General features: G+C 38.8%; 1 protein-coding gene across 3 annotated transcripts in view; it reads left to right on the top strand.

Annotated features, from left to right (window-relative positions):
* LOC116549681 overlaps positions 1-20,513 on the top strand; it is a 173,709-nt gene that overhangs the window by 92,010 nt on the left and 61,186 nt on the right. The window contains exon 1 of one of the 3 annotated variants that reach the window (XR_004268000.1): positions 16,240-18,094. The exons of the other annotated variants lie outside the window; for them this stretch is intronic. The gene's annotated coding sequence lies outside the window, so the exon portion shown is untranslated. Of the gene's footprint in view, positions 1-16,239; positions 18,095-20,513 lie in introns of those variants that run through there. 3 annotated transcript variants of the gene reach the window in all.

Here is a 20,513-nt window from a genome sequence, read left to right as displayed (position 1 = left end):
ATAGAAGTCTCAGAATCCATGGGCCAGACTGAGAACCTCTCTTCCCATTTGGTGTACTTTCGTCTGATTGATTCCCACTTTTCACCTATTTTACATATACCTATCCTTACCTAATTGGTTTTTTTATACTGTGCATGCCCACTTTCAAGTGTTGCCTTTGTTTTAGCCTTTTTTGCATACTCACAAACCAATCAGCCTTCAGTCCCCATTCTGAACCCATAAAAGCCCTGGACTCCGCCCGACGCGGTGGCTCCTGCCTGTAATCCCAGCACTTTGGGTGGCCGAGGTGGGCGGATCACGAGGTCAAGGGATCGAGACCATCCTGGCCAACATGGTGAAACTCCGTCTCTACTAAAAATACAAAAAAATAGCCAGGCGTGGTGGCACATGTCTGTACTACTCCAGCTACTCGGGAGGCTGAGGCGGAAGAATCACTTGAACCCAGGAGGCGGAGGTTGCAGTGAGCCGAGACTGCGCCACTGCACTCCAGCCTCGAGACAGAGCAAGACTCCGTCTCAAAAAAAAAAAAAAAAAAAAGCCCTTGACTCAGCCACACTTTGAGACTGCCCCCCAATGGGCAGGGGGAGCTACCTGACTTCAGATAGGGGGTTGCCATCTCTAGGTTCCCTCTCCGCTGACGGTTGTCGCTCAATAAAATTCTCCACCCTGCTCACCCTCCAGCAGTCAGTGTAATCTTATCCTTCTTGGACATGGGACAAGAATTTGGCTCCTGTCGAATGCAGGTATGAAAAAGGCTGTAACGCTGTAGCCCTCCCAACCTCTGCTAGTGCCAGGTGGCCCCACGTTACCGGAAGCAGCAGCATGCTGGGCCAGCCCTGGAGCCACAGGCCAGAGTGGAGCAATGGGACTGAAAGAGGTGTTAACATGCACCTGTTTGTCAGACTGTGGACAGGGAGACTGAAAGAGTTGTTAGCACACTCTTAACATCTGCTTTAGGACTTCGGGGTTGCTGGCATCCTTGTTCATGCACCACCACTTTCCTCTTGCCCTGATGCCAGCACCCAAGGCAGAGGCAGCTCGCAGCATGCCCAGCCCAGCTGTAGGCTGAGTGTGGATGCTATAGTGAGCACAGGATCCAGGCCAGAGCACAGGCCAGATGCAGCTGCACAGGCCAAGTGCGTGAGTTGTCTCCTATGGTGAGCCTGGGGCTGAACTAGGGACAGGTGGGGGCATCGCTGGCCACAGAGGTCTCTGGCTGGCAAAGTGGCACCAAAAAATTCTCCGTCAATATTCTGTGTTAGGACAGAAGGCAATATTTGGATCAAGGCTGAAAATTAAAGAAAGACTTTGTGCAATACAATTTAGCATTTTATTAATAAAAAGACACCAGGTGAAACATACTATCCCAAAACATGATGAGGGGGAAGTAAGAAGGCATTTCAACAAAAAGAGGGACCTGTTAAAGTGATATTGGCACTGTTTGGCAGGACTATTCAAACCTGGGACTAGCTTAAGCATCTAAAATATTAAAAGTAGTGAACCATAATCCACTAGATAAAAGAGAATCCATATATTAATAATGAGACAAAACTAACAACAAAAAACCCCAAACAGATCAGAGAGGGGAAGGAGAGAAGGTACTTATTTACAGAAGCTGGCCAACTAATAAATGTAGAAAAATCATTATTTGCAGCCATCATAATAATAATTGACTGATACGAGATTAATCAATGGACACCAACGTTGAGAAAAGAAAAATAGCTCAGAGCAGTCTGAGCTATGCAAGGCTTACAAAGTGTATCAAACCACAGAGACATGAGTATGCAGCTTGAGCCCTACCCACCACATCCATGCCTTGGAGTAATTGTTTAAAGGCATTTTGTTCCTGACTGGCTGCCTCACCCATTACCTTCATGTTCCTGAAATTTGTGATAGAAAGAACAATGTATAGTCAGTCAATAGCTTATGTTATTTTAATGTAAACTTACAGTAAACAGTTTAGGAGTTACCTCTTCCTTTTTTCTTTTAAAACCCACTTGTAACTGCTACTAATTGCAGCATATATTTAGGGCAACTTATATATATGCTTCTGGGCTGCAGTCCTCAAACTTGGCCCGAATAAGCTCTTTACTTATATTAGTTTTGCTACAGCTTTTTTCCTTTAGGTTGATAAAACCATTGGATGAGGATTGTTTGGGAATGGGACATAGTTACCCTAAGTCAGTCCCCATTTTCACAAAAGGAAAAATGTGCTTTTATAGGGGAAAAATTCTACAAACCAATGGCCCTGAACTCCTCAAAAATATTAATAACGTGAGAAACAAAGAAAGGCTGAAAAATATACCAGTTAAACTAAACTATAAAATAGAGGCCAGGCATGGTGGCTCCTGCCTCTAATCTCAGCACTTTGGGAGGCTGACGCAGCTGGGTCACTTGAGCCCTGGAGTTCAAGACCAGCCTGGACAACCTGGTAAAATCCTGTCTCTACAAAAAATTAGCAAGGTATGGTAGTGCATGTCTATAGTGTAGCTACTCAGGAGGCTGAGGTGGGAGGATTGAATGAGCCCAAGAAGTCAAGGCTGTAGTGAGCCATGATTGGGCCACTGCACTTCAGCCTGGGTAACAGAGTGAGACCCTGTCTTAAAAAATAAAAATAAAAATAAAGGAATATGACCACTGTATATGTGCATGATCCTGGGTTAGATCTGCATTGGAAAAAAATCGCTCTAACAGACAATTCTGGAGACAGACAATTATGAAATGTCTTCATAACAGTTTGGAGACAATTATTGAGATTTGAATATAGCTTGCATATTAGATAATGTATCCTGATTTATTTTCCTGACTTTGATAACTACAGTAGCCTTGTTCTTGTTCTTGGAAGATACACTCCAAAAAATACAGGTGTGAAAGATCATTTTCTTTGTAACTTACAAGTGGTTCTGTAGCAGTAAAAAGGAGGTTTAACATAATTAGCTCAATTTTGCTCTGAACTTCCTCCCCTGCATTGATATAATTTAGGTTAACTGCTTTTGCTTATCTCTTTACATAGGCCAAGCTAACTATGGGAGGAATTTAGTTTATAGTTTAATTTTAAAGCAAAGATGATCATAGTTTCTTCCCAAAACTAAAGGCCCCAAAGAGATAAGAATAGTGTATGCACAAGTAACAATGTTATGTTAAAGATTTGTAGAAGCAATTTGACCTGACCAAGGACAAAGAAGTTTCACAAGACTCCCTTGTACCATTGCTGCTGCCCACATGTCTGTGATCGTTGGCCGCCTCTTGATTATAACTCCCTCCCTCTTCCCCTTCCCCTAACATAAGAGGAGCCTAAAATTCTATTAACTTAAGATGGTTCTTTAGGACATTAGTCCATCATTTTCTTGGCTTGATGGCTGTCTGATCAAATACCCTTCCTTGTCCTGACACGTTGACTCTTGACTTGTTGGCTCTTGTGCAACAAGAGGTATAAGCTTGGGCTCATTTACAAATTTGGCAAACTCAGCAGCCTGGAGTGGCTGCTCATGGTCAGTTGACCCTGTCCATGGAATTATTGGGTAAACCCCCATAGGTGTCAGATCCATTTGTTCTGTGAGCTCCACCCTTAATTTCTCGGGATGGCACTGGCTGCCCAAACACATAATTGTTGAAGCAAGGAACTCACAAACTCCTGCAAGTTGATGGATGCAATTTGGAAGTACAATAAGTTGCTTCAGTGTATACAACTGGGAACACCCTTCCCCTTCATTTGGGCTTTTCCTCAGAAGAAGCCACTTTGATTTTATATTTGATTGGAGTACCCTGTTAAAGAGGGGAATAGTTGTTTGACTTCTACCTGATTTGAGAACCAACTGATTTGCATTTGTCTGTCAGTTGTTTTTGTGGGCCCTAGGTTTACATGTTTAAAAACATGGGAAAGTTCAAAGGCATGCTCAGGTTTTCTGGGACTCTAACTGGTTATATATTATGGCCTGTTTGGTGCACTTTAAAAAACTGGTGGGAAAATTACAGTAAGGGAAATTTAGAGCTCAAATGGTTAACCTGCAACTATACAGTTAGAATCTTCTAAAGCTATTTCTTTCTTTTCTTTTCTGTCTGCTTTGAATCTGCTGTTATTAAGCTGCTGGTATTCAGATAAAACTCACTGTTTATGGTCTAGCTAAAGTGTAAACGTTAGAAACTCATTTGAAACTGAAGGAAACAAAAGGGTAAAACAGGTTTTTAAAAATCAAACTGCCATAGAGACTGCTTTACCCAAATTTTGGTCTACAACTTTCAGTGGATTATTTGTTTAGGCAAAGTTTAACCATGTGAACAAGTCTCAGTTTTGTCAGAGATGTAATTTGGATCCAGCTACCTTTTATAAAGTAGTGAGTTTGTATGGCTACTCATGGCTAGAGTTCCAAGGCAAAAGCTATTAGAACTTTGTGTTTGTGTGTGTGTGTGTGTGTGTGTGTGTGTACATGTACATATACATAAACACATCTACATATACATAATTTGCTTAAGTAAATGAGTGCTTGTAAATTAAATAAATAAGTTCAAATGCCCTTCAAGTTCACATGACTTAAGTAAATATTTAATAAGTAAACTGTTTTTAAAAGTATTGGTATAGAAATTTCTTCATAATTATCAGCATCCATTTTTGTCTGAGTTTATTGATTATATTTGCCTCTGCTAGAAATTTCAAGGTGTCAAGGTTTGGCACAAGGGTTATATAAGACTATAAATCCAGACAAAAACAAAATAATATTTCTTTGTGTGATTTTTGACAAATAAAACTAACATTGTTGATTCCAAAAAAAAGCAAAGAGCTAAATCTTCTGGGTTACTGGCAAAAATATCTATGTGTTTAATTTTAAGGTTCTAACTTAGGTGAATACCTGATATTCACAGGCTTTAAAAAAGGATAGTGGGGAAATAACTTTAAATGATGACTAGCTTTGTCTACTATCTCAGTTCTAACAAGTAACCTAGATAAACTGCTAAAAACAAACAAATTGAGTAAATATGAATGAAATGAATGCTTGTAGATAAACTTTTTGTGTAGTTTAGAGATCTCAAAATTACTTTGGATGCTTGTTACCTGTCTGAGTCACTTTCAATTGTGAAAGGCTAATAATATGGGGACACGTGTTTCTAAAAAATTGTAGATGGTTCCAACAATAAAATATTAGTATCTGACAGACAATTCAATATTTCTTGCTTGCTAGGTTTTTTCTAAAATTTAATATTGTTAAAGATAACAATTCTAGTTAATATATAATTCTGTATATAAAGCAAACCATGATAAGATGCAATTCTTGATGACATAATAAATTATAATAAAGACATAAAGTTGTAGTTTTACTGAGAAAAATAATGATTGTATGTAATTTGGAGGCTACTTAAAAGTTACTTATGAGCCTGTAATCCTAATACTTTGGGAGGCCAAGGCGAGCAGATAACTTGAGGCCAGGAGTTTGGGACCAGCCTGGCCAACGTGGTGAAACTCCATTCCTACTAAAAATACAAAAATTAGCTGGGTGTGGTGGCACACACCTACAATCTCAGCTACTCAGGAGGCTGAGGTGGGACAATCCCTTAAACCTGGAAGCCAGAGGTTTCAGCGAGCTGAGATCATGCCACTGCACTCCAGCTTGGGTGACAAAGTGAGACTATGTCTCAAAAAAATCTAAAAAGGTTATCTATGAAAGAAGGTAGAAAGGAACCAGTGAGGAGGAGAGAGTTGTGAAGAAAGTTATTAATATAAAGATGTATTTTTGGTAGGGAAGATTATAATGAAAATTTAAATTCTGTATGTGATTAAGTTGGTGATAATTAAAAGTGAATTATTTATAATAGTCTTTCTAAGATTGATATCTAACATGGTTTAGATCTTTGTTGCCACACAAATCTCCTGTCAAATTGTAATCCCCAATGTTAGAGGTCAGGCCTGGTGGGGGGTGATTCGATTATACAGGTATTTTTTATGAATGGTTAAGTGCCATCCTCTTGGTACTGTCCTTATGATAGTGAATGAGTTATTGCAAGATCTCGTTTATAAAAGTGTTGTAGCACCTCTCCCCTCTCTCTCTGGCTCACTCCCCCCTCATTTTCTGCCATGATTGTAAATTCTCTGAGGTCTCCTCAGAAGTTGAGCAGATGCCAGTATCATGCTTCTTGTACAGCCTGCCAAACTGTGAGCCAATCAAACCTCTTTTCTTTCTTTCTTTTTTTTTTTTTTTTTAATAAATTACACAGTCTCAGGTATTTCTTTATAACAATGAGAGGACAGACTAATACAGTCTCCTATGTTAAAGTTTTTGCTTTTTTGAAATCTTCGAGCTATCACTTTTTGCTAATTGAACTTTACAGTGACTTGTAATCCTATTTTGTGATATCAAATTTTTAAACCTTTGATATTTGACAAACTTTCCAAAATCAAATTCTAAATTCAATCTTATGACCTCGAACTAACTTTTTAGAGCTCCAAGGGGGATGTATTGAGTCAATTAGGCCTATCAAAATCATAGAGGAAGCACTGTGAAATATAAAGTTTTATTTAACTTTCTTTGGGTTACATATTTATATAAATGTGTCATTAGTATGTATTCCAAAATTATCTGAGATTCCTATAATTCTGACATGCCTTAGTAAATGTTATCAGTAATAATAATTATGTTAAATTTTGTATGCCACAGAAGTAATTAAATCTCCTTGTCAGTTGTACTTTTAACCATGACTGTTGTAAGACTCATCATTCACAATCATTGTTTTACTTTAATTCTCCTCAAAAAGTAGTTTATTATCAGCTACAGTTCAAAACATGCTTCTTTAGGGAGTTCACAAAAAGGACTTGGTTGAGTGTTCTTGAATACAGATATTTGATAACTTTGGAGATTGTGCAATTGGACTAGAAATAAAATTCTATACTCTTAACTAAAAAGCTGATGTATTCATTATATGTGTAACCAAAAACCACCTGTCCCCTAAAAAGTAGTGAAATAAAAAATAAGTAAATGAACTAAATAAAGTTAAAAAGAGAGAATAAAATTTTAAATAACCTCACTAATCTACCTCTCATGATAAAGCCTGCCACTGGTTGAGAAAGTATCATAATCTACAAAGTAGAGGGTAGTGTAACTGAGCACCAAATGCAAAATCCCCAAATACCAACTTCACTAGGAGAATGCAGGCTTCTGAAAGAATTCCCAGCAAGATACAATAAATATATTAAGATAAGAGCAACAAGAAAAGGCTGATATGTTCATTTTTCTGACTTGGATTCAATTAAATTGCTACTACCATTTTCCTGAGGTCCTGCAAGCTGAATCTTATACCTTATGATACAGGTAAAAACTAAAGATGCTTTTAAGTCTTGCGTCTGGGAACCTCAGTTGAATACCCTCTAGACTCTAAGAAAACTGGTTTATAGATTGTTACCAACAATAACCTTTGTTGTTCTCCTGTTTGAAAACCCATCTGCAATGCCATCTCCTAAAACAAGATGCAGCTGTTTAATGGGACTCGGCTATTCCCAGACTGGTTATATTTAAATGTTAAGTCTCCACTACAAAGTAAACATAGATTATATGATACATCCATGTTTGTTCAATATGCATGTGTCAGAACCATGTTCATGAATAATCATAGATTTTCCTGTAACCTGTTAAATATGTTTGTTTAGCTAACCTGTTATATCCCCACAGGAACCCCAGATACAACTGACAATGGAGAACAAACTTACTGAATTCCTTATTGATAAGGGAGGGACACATGTTCTGTAGTTTATACCCATCTATCCTATGATTCAAAGACTATGGTGGTTATGGGGTGTCAGGGGAAGCTATGACTTACCCCTTAGTGCAATCCTTAGACTATCATCTTGGAGACCAGAACTGACGGGAAAAACTAAAAAGATGAACTATGCTCTCAAAAGAAGCATTGCCAAAATATATCAAGAATGGAATTTGATTTGGGATAAGTCACTGCTGTTGCCCTGTTGTGGATTAAAGTGGCTCTCTGAAGTAGGCTCAAATTGAGTCCCTTTGAAATTATTATATGGTAGGCTCTTCCAGGTGTCTGCTCCAGTGGGACAGCCAACTGATGCTTTAAGAGATTTAGCAACTGCCAAGTATGTTAAGACCGGGCACTATACTAACTTCTGTTCATGAGTTTGCTTCTAGCAGGACCACTCATCCCGTAGATGTAGCCCTAGATCATTTTCAACTGGGAGACTATGTCCTCCTAAAGACTGAAAAAATAAGGACTTGAACACTGACTTGCTGCCAAGTTGACAGGACCATTCAAAGTGCTGTCAAATATTCACTCATCAGTTAAACTTGCTGGACTAAAGCCATAGGTGTGTCATATTTAGGTCAGGGCAGCACAATCAGAAGAAACCAGGAAATCAAGGGGCTTGAGAGCCCTTGAAGAATCCAAAACTACTCTTTCACAAAAAAGAGAAGTGAAATGAAAATGTACATCCTATGTCCTTTGGAGATTTTCATTTTCCTGGAAACACAACTCTTTAGTTAGGATCTCTCAATCTATTGCCTCTTCTCCTAAACTATCCCACTGCCAGATTTGTCATTCTAAACCTTCTGACAGTTGTTCCTGTATATAATTTTACTTAGTTGGTGCAAAAGTAGTTGCGGTTTGAGACCATGAATTTTAAATCATTATAACTAGGCTCAAACACATCTTTATTAATCAGAATAGGAACCCTTACAATCAACACATTTTTGCCAACAAGTCATAAGTTTGTTTATTCCTGCAGTTTAAAAATCCATGCTTAGGGATTAGATGAACTCTTGGAAAGCATTTTCTGCACTGTTTTCCCTGCAATAAATTGTGAAGATGCTTGAAGAAGTGGTAGTCAGTTGACAAGAGTCAGGTGAATATGGGGGATGAGGCAAAACTTCGCAGCCCAATTCGTTCAACTTTTGAAGTGCTGTTCATGTGACCTGTGGTCAGGAATCGTCATGGAGAAAAATTGGGCCCTTTCTGTTGACCAATGCCAGGCATCGTCATGGAGAAGAATTGGGCCCTTTCTGTTGACCAATGCCAGCTGCAATGCCAGTTGCAGTTTTTGGTGCATCTCATTAATTTGTTGAGCATACTTCTCAGATGTAATGGTTTTGCTGGGATTCAGAAATCTGTAGTGGATCAGACCAGCAGCAAACCACTAGTGACCATGACCATTTTTTGGTGCAAGTTTGGCTTTGGGAAGTGCTTTGGACCTTCTTCTTGGTCCAACCACTGTTCATCACTGGATGTATAAAATCCACTTCTTATTGCACATCACAATCCGATTGAGAAATGGTTCATTGTTGTTTCCTGGAATAAGAGAAGATGACACTTAAAAACATTTTTAAAAAAAAATTTCACTCAGCTCACGAGGCACCCACTTATTGAACTTTTTCAAATTTATAATTTGCTTCAAATGCCAAATGACCATAGAATGGTTAACGTTGAGGTCTTTGGCAACTTCCCAAAGTGTAATTGTAAGAGGATCAGCTTTGATGATTGGTCAGTTTCTGATGGCTGACCACTATGCTTCTCATCTTCAAGGTTCTCATCTCCTTTGCAAAGTAGATGAATCACCACTACATTCTACATTTGTTAGCAGTTCCTGGGCCAAATGTGTTGTTGATGTTGAGAGTTGTCTCTGCTGCTTTATGACCCATTTTGAACTCGAATAAGAAAACTGCTCCAATTTGCTTTTTCTCTAACTTCATTTCTATCATCTAAAATAAATATAAAACAAATAGCAAGTAATAAGTCATTAGCAAAAAAAAAAGCAAGAAATGTGCATTAAAATGATGTATAACATAACCACATTTATTTAAAAATGTATTCCAATGTCAAACAGCAAATCTGAACAATGCAAAAACTACAATTACTCTTATACCAACCTGAAACCTATTTCTCTAGTCACCTATAGGGTCTGATTAATAACTTCATACCCAGAGGTCTATGCTTCTTTCTTACTCAGCACTGCATTACATACTATGTGCAAAGAAATAATAAGTACCCACAAGCCTACAAATGTAATTTCTACCAAATAACTTCCCTAGTTAAATCACCTGTTGCATCTACGTTAATTTCTCCTCTAAAATAGAGACCCATATTAATAAAATTATACAACAGGTTACCTGACTTCAACAAACCTTACAACACCAAAGCAGACTTAATCTGGGCACTTTCCGGGACTGATTTACAGACCTATTATCTGGGATTCCTAGTAGAATTCAGTTAATCCTGCAAAGCATTCTTAAATTGAACCTTAATATTCTTCTTTTGGTCATGGCTGCCTACATACTAGTAAAATTTGTTATGTATTGTGTAACCAAAGTTTGCTTGAGTTTGACTAAAACTTTCAAAGCAAGAAATGAGATGCCCATGATTGTTGTTCCTAAAAGAAGCGCTAAAAATATTACCCATTTTTAGACTGCATTCTAGCCTGGGCAATAAAGCAACACGCCTGTTCTCTCTCCCTCTTCAAAAAAAAAAAAAAGGAATATTTCCTTAGGCAGGTCAAATGATTTTAGTCTACAGTTGCCCCTCATCAACCTTGTCCAGCAAGAAATAGGCAGATGTGAGACAAAATACCTTTGTCTCCAATCCAACAAGATTGTGGAATGATATTTGACAGTGAGAAATTGTGGTAGTGTAAAGGATGTCTGGCATGACTAGTTCCATTTTGCTCCTAACCCAACCAGTACCCCCATCACCCTGCACAATGATACAATGTAGGTTAACTGCTTTTGATTATTTCTGCACATAGGCCAAACTAATTTTCGGGTGGAATTTACAGTTTACCTTTAAAGCAAGGATAATAGTCCCTTCCCAAAACTAACCCCTGAGGAGATAAGGATGGTGTACACAGAAGTAACCATGTTATGTTACAGATTTATAGGAGCATTGTGACCTGACCAAGGACAAAACAACTTCACAGCCCTCCCTGAGACCCTTGCTGCCACCCAGATGGCCATGATCATTGATCACCTCTTGATCGCAACCTCCTCCCTCTTCACCTTCCCCTAACATAAGGGGGACCTAAAATTCTCTTAACTAAAGATGGTTCTTTAGGACATTAGTACACTATATTCTTGGTTTACTGCCTGTCCAAAATAAAGTCACCTTCCTTGCCCCAACACCTTGTCTCCCGACTTATTGGCTGTTTTGCAGCAAGTAGTATAAGCTTGGACTTCTTTACAGTTCAGCAATATATATGAATAATTACAGAAATTATATATATGTATACATACATATATATGGGGAGAGGGAATATGTGTAAATGTGGGTGAATCTAGGTAAAAGCTACATGAATGTCAATTGTAATAATCTTACAGATTTTTGGTAGGTCTGATTCTCTTTCAGAATAAAAATGTGTAATTTTAAAAAAATGTTGAGAGTTCTCTTATGAAAGGTGTTCATGCAGAGACTGGATGAATTTCTGAGTAATAGGGATTTTTGCTTGGTTTAAAAATGGGACTATATGATTTCACTTTGACACTTAGTATGATGTTTAATTATTTATTTATTTATTTATTTATTTTTTGAGACAGAGTTTTGCTCTTGTTGCTCAGGCTGGAGTGCAATGGTGTGATCTTGGCTCACCACAACATCCACCTCCCAGGTTCAAGCAATTTTCCTGCCTCGGCTTCCCGAGTAGCTGGGATTATGGGCATATGCCACCATGCCCGGCTAATTTTGTATTTTTAGTAGAGACAGGGTTTCTCCATGTTGGTCAGGCTGGTCTCTAACTCCCGACCACAGGTGATCCACTCACCTCAGCCTCCCAAAGTTCTGGGATTATAGGCATGAGCCACCACGCCCAGCAGATTATTAATTTTATGTGTCAAGTTGGCTAGTCCACACTACCCAGATATTTGGTTAAACAGCAGTCTGAATGTTTTTTTGAAGGTGATTTTTTTACATGAGATTACCATTTAAATCAGTATACTTTGAATAAAGCAGGTTACGCTCCACATGTGGTTGAGGTTCATTCAATCCATTGAAGGCCTTAGGAGAAAACACTGAAGTCCCAGAGGAAGAGGGAATTCTGCCTCCTGACTGTCTTCAGACTGAAACTGCAACATCACCTCATCCCTGGGTCTCAAGTCCGCCAGCCTATCCTGCAGATTTTAGACTTGTCAACCTCCATAATCACATGAGGCAATTACTTAAAATAAATCGATGGTTTCTGTTTCTCTGGCGAACTTTGACTAATAAACTTAGATTCTATTTCCAACTGCCTCCTTGCAACTCCAAATATTCTTCTCAATTTCTTCATCTTCCCAGAAGCCTCTTACCCTCTCTCCCACTCCTCGTGTTCAGGGCCTGACATGTAATAGAAGCTCCTCCCTACTACCAACTATGTAATGCTAGGCTAACTGAGAGGCAGCTCAGTTAGAGCTGTTTTTTAGAAGGTGCAGTCTAAAAACCAAGATATTATTTGTTATTCTTATTATTAAAGTTTTGGAATTACCAGGATTGCTATATAAAACATGTTAGAATCATTGCTAGCCTGGAGCCTAACCTCTGAATGATCCATGTCTAATCACAGGGTATTAGTTCTTCAATGTCACCTGACTCCACTGCTGTGATATATGCCTTCATTAAGGTTAAGGAGAAAGAATTTAAATATCAGGGTTGAGCATCTGAGCAATTATGTCATTTCTATTGATCACCTAATGAAAATTTATGGCATTTAACAGTGAAGAAATCAGTTTACATAAGGGTGTTAGCTTATACCACTGTGCCATTTCCTGGAAAGCCTTCACCGTATTTACTATAACAGTGCATTTTTAAGGGTCTTCCAATTGCAGAAAGCACACTGTGGCTGAAGAAAGGTTGGGCAGTTTAGTTCTGCCATTTTGTTACAAAGTGATGTAAATAAAACTTAGACATTGGTCAGCATGATGAGAACCCAGGGAGCTGAAAGGTAGAGTCTGGTTTTCTGCAGATGTCCTGTTTTAGAGCAATCATAAAAAGTCCAAATAAGGAGGATAAATATGAGGACAGAAACAGTCACAGAGTAATAAACTAACACCTTTAAAAAAAGTTAAGAAGTATATTACATAGTTGAAAATTGTGAGAACTGTGTCACCTACAGAATCTAATTTATAGTCATCAGAGGAAATAAAAATGTTCCCAAGAAGCCACAGCAACTGTTCCTGGCAGGCTATTGTGGACGTTGCTCCAGGCAACTGTGACCCTGCCATAATTTCAGAAGTTAGACATTACTTGCTAAACAAGAAACTTCCAGTTTCTTTTTAAATTAATCATGAGGATGGGAAGGGGAAAAGTTTCACTTCTCTCGATTTTGCAGAGTCCTTTGAGCTCCAAAGCACACAGAGGGCTGCAGGCATACCTTCTTTTCAGAAAGACCCTCTCTGACCTTCTTATCTAAAGCAGCACATTCACCCCATGGCTTTCCAACCCCTCACTCTGCTGTCTCCACAGAGCCTATTCCTGCCTGAGGACGGCAGGCTGGCAGCTGGTAAGGCCTATGACCTGAAGCTAGCAGCCTGCATGTACACTCTGCCTCTGTGACTTGACAGCTGAGGGGCGGGGTAGAGAGGAGGAAGACTTTGGATAAGGTACTTAATTTTTCTGTTCCTCAGTTTCTTCTTCTGAAAAAAAAAAAAAAAAAAAAAAGGAATGTTAATAATGCCTACCTCATAAGATTTTGAGAATTATATGAGTTACTATTGAAAGCCCTGGAAGCACTGTCTGGCAAATAGTCATATTCTGTGAAATAAAACAGGTGAGCAAAATGCGTTCATTTTTCATGGTCTGCCCTGTTGGAAGATGAGCTCCACAAGAGAAGGGCCTTATCTTACACTCTATTGTATCGTCAGTGCTTATGGCAGTGCCTGACACACAGTGGGTCTCAGTAAATGCCTGCAGAAAGTAAGGCTGGGAGGACTTTCAGCTTCTTCTATGCTGTTTTCCCTGGTTTCTCTCCTTTCTTACTCAAATGACCTCATTTAGGTGATCTGGCTTATCTGTTTAGTTAGAAACTCATTGAAATATTTTATACTAACAAATTCTCTAAGAATGTAATCTTGTTAATCCATTAATTCATTTATTAAGATCATATAGTTGAAGGCTTATAGTGTCTCCTGACTCAAATATATGGCCCAGAAACAGTACTCAGCATGTATTTCAACTATAAGACAATGGGATGTCATTTAAATAACCTCTCTAGGCTAAGCCATTGGGTACACAGACCAGTGGGGAAAAGGGATAAGTTAGGAATAGTCAGGGTTGAGACCAGGATCGAACTTTGCTATTGCACGTGCATGGGAGGGGTGGCCTGCCTTCCAAATCATATAATAAAAGGCATCCAACGAAGCCGGCAGCTTTATCCAGGGTCTTCTCTGGTGAACAGAATGCCACAGACCACCCTGCAGACAGGGCAATCATTGGGTCTGGTCCTAGCTAAATGGAGGGGCAAGAGGACCCATTTGAATTGAAGCAAGTCCTTAGCAACTGAGCTGACTCAGGGTTCAACTCCAAGGAAGCTGGAAGTTGAAGTAGTCTGGACCTGACTAAGAATTCACACCTTCTCCAGCCCCGGACACATGGGATGTATTTTAGAACAGAGCCCAGTGCCAGCAGGAAAATGGAGAACTAATCAGTGACCAGTGTGCAGTTGCTGAGGGGACAAAGCCAGCCATATTGTGGTCTCCATGAAACCCTTGGTTTTGGTCTTTCCTCATTAAGGGAGCTGGACTCTCATGTGCATTTGAAAACCAACATCCCTTAGTTCTTGAAAATGTTGCTTGTTACTTCTTTGGTAATTACCTCCTTTCCATTTTCTCTCAGAAATTCTTAATTAAATCTATCTCCTACTTTGATCCTCTAATTTTCTTATTATTTCTGTTTCTATTTTCCTGTTAGAAGTCTGTAGGGGCTTTTGTTGTTTTTCTTCCTGGTCTATTTTCTTAAATTCATCTCCTATTGATTTCAGCTTTCAAATGTTAACTTCCAAGAGCCTACCAGTTCTTGTTTCATGGATATAGTGTATTCTCTTGTCTTCCTCTGAGGAGTTTGATTATAAAGTGTTTGGGGCAGTTACTTTTCTTGTCTGTATAGTTGCCGAATCCTTTGAGTTCCTCTTTAGTTTTTACTTTTTTGTCACTGCCTTGCATGTTGAAGACTTCCTTGACATCTGCTCCTCCTTGTCAGTTCTCACTCATCAGAGTGAGGCCCTTGAGTGTGGAGAGAAGCTCTGTGTTCAAGGCTAGTCCTTGTTTCCTGGTTAGCTGCACTGTAGGATTGTGGGTAGAGATGGCCATTTTGTTTAATGACCTTCAAATACTGGCATCTGTGGATCTGTTCTCCTGCTCAATCTGTTTATCCAGAGAGCATCTTCTACTCTCCTACCTGAAGAGCATAAGGCTGGTCATCAGAGAATGGAGGTTGAGTCGGGCAGGGGCTCACTATTTGGTGTGTAGACTTTCACTGAATTCCCCGCTCCCATCCTCTTGTCTCACCTCCTCCACTTCTCCCAGCTGGTGTTCCTGAATCTGTCCCTTCTTTGGGAATTTCAGAAAGTTAATCAAGTCTTTCAAGCAAATTCTAAAGATCACAACGAATAGCTTACTCAGTGAGATTATTTTTACAGGGTTGCAAATCAGAACTTAAAGATATTTTTCAGGCTTTGCCTTTTAAGGACAATGGTTAAAAAGGGCTTAAAAAAAATCATAAAGAGCTTAGTAATAGAGCCTGATTGTGCAGGCTAGCATACTCACATGCATGCTCCCCAGCACTTTAGGGTGTAGGACCAGGCATGGGGTTGGAGTGGAGAGGCAACCCAGGGGCAGCCCAGTGACTTCTACGTGTGCTCTTGTTTTGGGTTCATAGGAAGAGACTATTGGGTAAGTCACTTTACCTTCGCTGGTAAAATTAAATTAGAGAATTAGAGTGTGGGATCTTTAGGCTCCTTTCAGCTCAAAGATCATCTATTCTATTCCACAATAATAAACTCATCTTATTTTTATCCCTGTGGATAGCTAGGATAAATCATATAGAAACATCATAAATTCAACTTCAGGATATTAAGGTGATATGACATGAATGTCACAAATAACAGTAACATCTCCCACATCTTGTGGTTTGAAGAGACAAATGAAGAAGCAGTGTTACCTGTGCTTTACACTTGTAGTTATTTAAGCTTTTCTTTCAGGCATGAAAAGACAAAGGCTGTAAAATGATTTCTTTTAAGGCTTGTTAACATTGGAATTTTATATTTCAAAACCTGCATTATATAATTTTATATTTCAAAACCTGCATTATATATTTAGAAAATAAGAGTGAAACAGGTCAGTGTGGGTGGCTGGGGATGAATTTGAATGAGTAATATAAATATCACTTCTGAAGGGCAGCTGCAGGAAGCATGTTGATACGGTCGTGCTGGGGTCTACGAGCAGACACACACTTACACACCCGGACACAGTCATGCGCGACCTTGGCATATGCCCTTTAAAATATCTGGAAAGGCTTTCAACACTGCCTTTGTATACAGTGAAGTGTCCTAATAATAAGTCTTACTGAGACCTATTTCAGCAAAAGATGAAAAAAATAAAGAGAAGGTATTATTTCTCTGAAAAACCTGTGTCCTTTCATAAGCTTAGATCCTTTCCCTCATACCTCTTTGGGATAAGAGTTTTCTCAATTAGAAATTCTTTTATCTGCAATTTGTAGGGGAATGGCTCCCTGGCACCCTTGCAGATCTCCACACAGGCAAGTGAGGCTCAGCTGCAGCCTGACTTGCCTTGGTGAATGAACACCTTGTCACCCTCTCAGGAATTTGGCATGAGTGGCAGTTCTGTGAGGTGCTGTCAAGGCTGTTCCCCATTCACCTCACTATCTTGTGGGAGGTTGCCACAAGGCCATTTTCCGTCTGTTTTCCTGGTTCTGGTGAGGCATGGGGCTTTCCATCTGTCCCCCTTCTTCGGGAACTGTTGCAGACTATTGAAGTGCTTGGCTGGAGCCTAGAGTTGTTGACTTCTCAGCCACAAGGTGAGGAGTGACCCACTGTTGGTGTTCCCCGTCATCTGCCCCCTTGGCTTGGTGTCATCCTGTGGAACAATGGCTGCAGGTAGCTGGCACAATGCTGATCTTTTATGCTGTCTGTATGAGTTATAGATTGGCTAAATCCATTTTGGTTTGTTGTCTCCTTACCAGTTGAATCTTTAGAAATATGGCCAGCAAAGCTAGTGGCGATTCCCATGCTACTGCTAAGTGACCTGCCTGACTGGTTGGTAGAAAACTCGATCGGCTTAAAAAAGAAGGAATGTTTCCTTTATCCACATACCAAGAAGTCAGGACACAGGCAACTGTTAAATCAGCAACATGATGTCAGGGCTGATCTACTGCAAAAATTCCTCAGTCATCTTGGTCCTAAGATGGCTGTTCTGGTTCTGGACATCACATCACGTCTGCATTTAAGGTGAGATGAAGCAGTGGAAGCAGGAATCATTATCTGTCTGCTTTATTATGAAAGCAAAAGCTCTCTCAGAAATGCTCCAGCAGACTTCACCTTGTGCACTATTGGCCATAACAGGATCATAATACCCTGAGCTTCAAAGAAAACCAGTTTTTGAAAAAGACGAGCTAGATCAGCATGATTAGTTTACACTAGACTAGACTCGTCAGAGTATATGCTTGGGCTGCTCTCCTTACCTTTCTGAACCAAACTTGAGTTTCATTGGTGAGACACAAGGAACGTGTAAGTTGGATAGGCAACAAGTTGTATGTGCCATTTGAACCAGTGTTCCCAGTCCTAGCCTCTTACGCAAGCTCAGTAGGAAAGGCCCGTTAGTCACTGACTCTATTATCTCTTCTTGCTTGCACATCAACTATATCTCATATTTGAACTGACCAATAAATAACTGGTACATTGCAAAAACAATTTCCAGTTCTTCAGTAACTGTAAGTCTAATCCAAAAGAAATTGAGAATTGTCACGATCAAGGACTATATATGCACCAGCCCCTGAACTACTTTCTTTTCTTACCAGACTACATCAAAGTTCAGAAGTGAATGACATTAGGTGAACGTTGAAAGTCTGATGCCACCATAAGCTTACTTATCTTTGCAGTATTCCAAATAAAATAAATTTCTTTCAGGTAAGAGTACAACTATGGCCCCTCTTATTTAAGTAAGAAATAATTGGGATTATTGTCTGTATTTGGCAAATTGATACAAGAAAACGCCAACCTGTTTCGTCTGGAGGGTAGAAAGTTATTCAAATGCTAAGATAAAAACTAATCCCTCAGGAGCTAGGCTATGAGAACTTAGCCTATCTTTTCCTTCTGTCCCACCTGTCTACTCCTAAATATCCCTCAAGATGCTGCTTAAAAATAACTTTCTTTTTTTATGTCTTTATTTTAATGCTTACCACTGGCATACTGAAATTATTTACTTAGACATTTGTCTCACCACTACATTAGGAAATTTTCCAGGGAAACAGTTCTGTTAGCACAAAGTAGAATGCACAGTAGTAAGTTCTTAACATATTTTTGTTGAATAAAATCTATTTATATCTTTCTTGATGGCTGTCAAAAATATATTTAAACCATGAATAATTAACATAATTAAGTTCTAGATCTTAATTGAGGCACATCAAAATAAAAAGTGCATTTATGGGCCAAAAAAAAAAAAAAAAGACATAAGTAGAAAGCAAATTCAAAACAAGAAAAATATCTGCAGCTCCTATCACATAAATATGATTTATTTCCTTCATATGTAAACTCTTAGAAATTGAGATGAAAAAGATCAATCAGCCAAAAGATAAATGAGCAAGGACGTGAACAGACAGTTCACATAAAAATGACCCTTAGTAAGAAGACACTCAACCTTACCCATACTTTCAAAAATGCAAATGAAAACAATACTGAGAAGCCATTCTCATTTATCGTGTTGGCAAAATTCCAAAAATTCAATAATATACTCTATTAATGAGACTGTGGGAAAACAGGCACTCTCAACATTTCTGGAGGAATGCAAGTGGTACAGCTCCTAGAGGGGACCATGTGGCAATTTCCACACAATATTACAAATGCTTTCACCCTTTAACTCAATTAACCTATGATAGAGAATTTATGCTACAGAGATCTGGGCACGGTTACAAAATGGCATGCACAAGTCATGTGTTGTGGTATTGTTTGTAATAGCATCAGAAACAAAATTTCCATAAAGAGAGGACTGGTTAAATAAAGTGCAATATGTCCTCAAAATGGAATACTAGGTGAGGTAAAAGAATGAGGACACCATCTCTGTTATATTGTGGGAGGGTATCAGGATAGATGGCTCAGAAGAAAAGTTCAGAATAGTGAGCACATTATGATGCCCATAGTGTCATAAAGAAGAGGAAAAAATACATATACTTGTTTTGGTTTGCAACTGCATAAAGGTATACTGTGGAAAAGTATACTGTGGGGATGGGGGCCAACCAGGTGGATAGAATAGAAGCAAAACTCAATGTATACCATTTTTATTTTAAAAGTCTGTGAATTAAAAATAACAATAATAAACCTGTGAATTATTACTTATTAAAAATAAAAAAATTTAAATCCTACACTTTGCATATGGTGTTTAGAGCCAAACTGCATGTTTATATTTCTGCCTCACTTATTACATCAGTGAATTTTGGAAAATTTCTGAACCCCTCCCTGTCTTGAAGGAATTTGATGAGTTAATAAATACAAAGGAATTATTATATTTATTAAATAATAATTTAAAACTTATTAAAGCCTTATTAAATTAAAAAACTTATTAAAGCCTGAAACACAGTAAGTTCTACATGACTGTAGTCTCTTATTAATACTGCATTTAACAACAATTTTGAATAACTCTTTAGCCCTTTAGTGATAAGATTTCCTGAATCCTTCTGATATTCCTAACGTCCCCCTTACCCCTTCCCGAAAGGTGGTAAAATGAATGCCAAGAGTAATATCAAACAGCACTGAGCCAGGGCCAGGTACAAATACAGGAGCCAACACATGGGCATTGCCACATCATTCCACATCATGCTTATGGAAATCCTAAGACACAAGGTCATTGATTTCTATTTCTTTTTAGCAAACCAAAAAGAGAATATAATAAATTGGATCATGAGGCGTTATGAATGCACAAAGTGTTGCAAGATGTGCAAGACAGCTATAAAACACAGCCCCTGAAAGTATCTGCTGCAATTCTTGTTGAAATCAATGGATGACATCTTTCCTTGACACCCAGAAAATGAGAGTCACTGTCAGGTTGGGAGTTTCTAGAGAGAAACTCTAAATAAATATGTGGCAACAGGTTCCATAGCATTACTCGTATTTACAGTTTTGAACACACCCACCCTATGGTTGCTTATTTGAAAAAATAAAGACTCACTGATGCAGATATGATATAATCAGCAAGGCACTGTCAGTAAGTTTGCCAGCTCCCTTTGGATGGCTTCTGTTGCCTGTTTGTGTGGAAAATGAATTTGTGCATGACATTTTGATGTTTGGATTATTGGATAACGCCAATTCAAAACAGCACAAAGAAACAGCTTAG

The sequence above is a fragment of the Sapajus apella genome, unplaced genomic scaffold (genome assembly GCF_009761245.1).
Source record: "Sapajus apella isolate SASKATOON/1434 unplaced genomic scaffold, GSC_monkey_1.0 scaffold6, whole genome shotgun sequence".
Taxonomy (NCBI): Eukaryota; Metazoa; Chordata; class Mammalia; order Primates; family Cebidae; genus Sapajus; species Sapajus apella.
The sequence above is the reverse complement of the archived record's forward strand: the minus strand, read 5'-3'. Positions and strand labels throughout refer to the sequence as shown.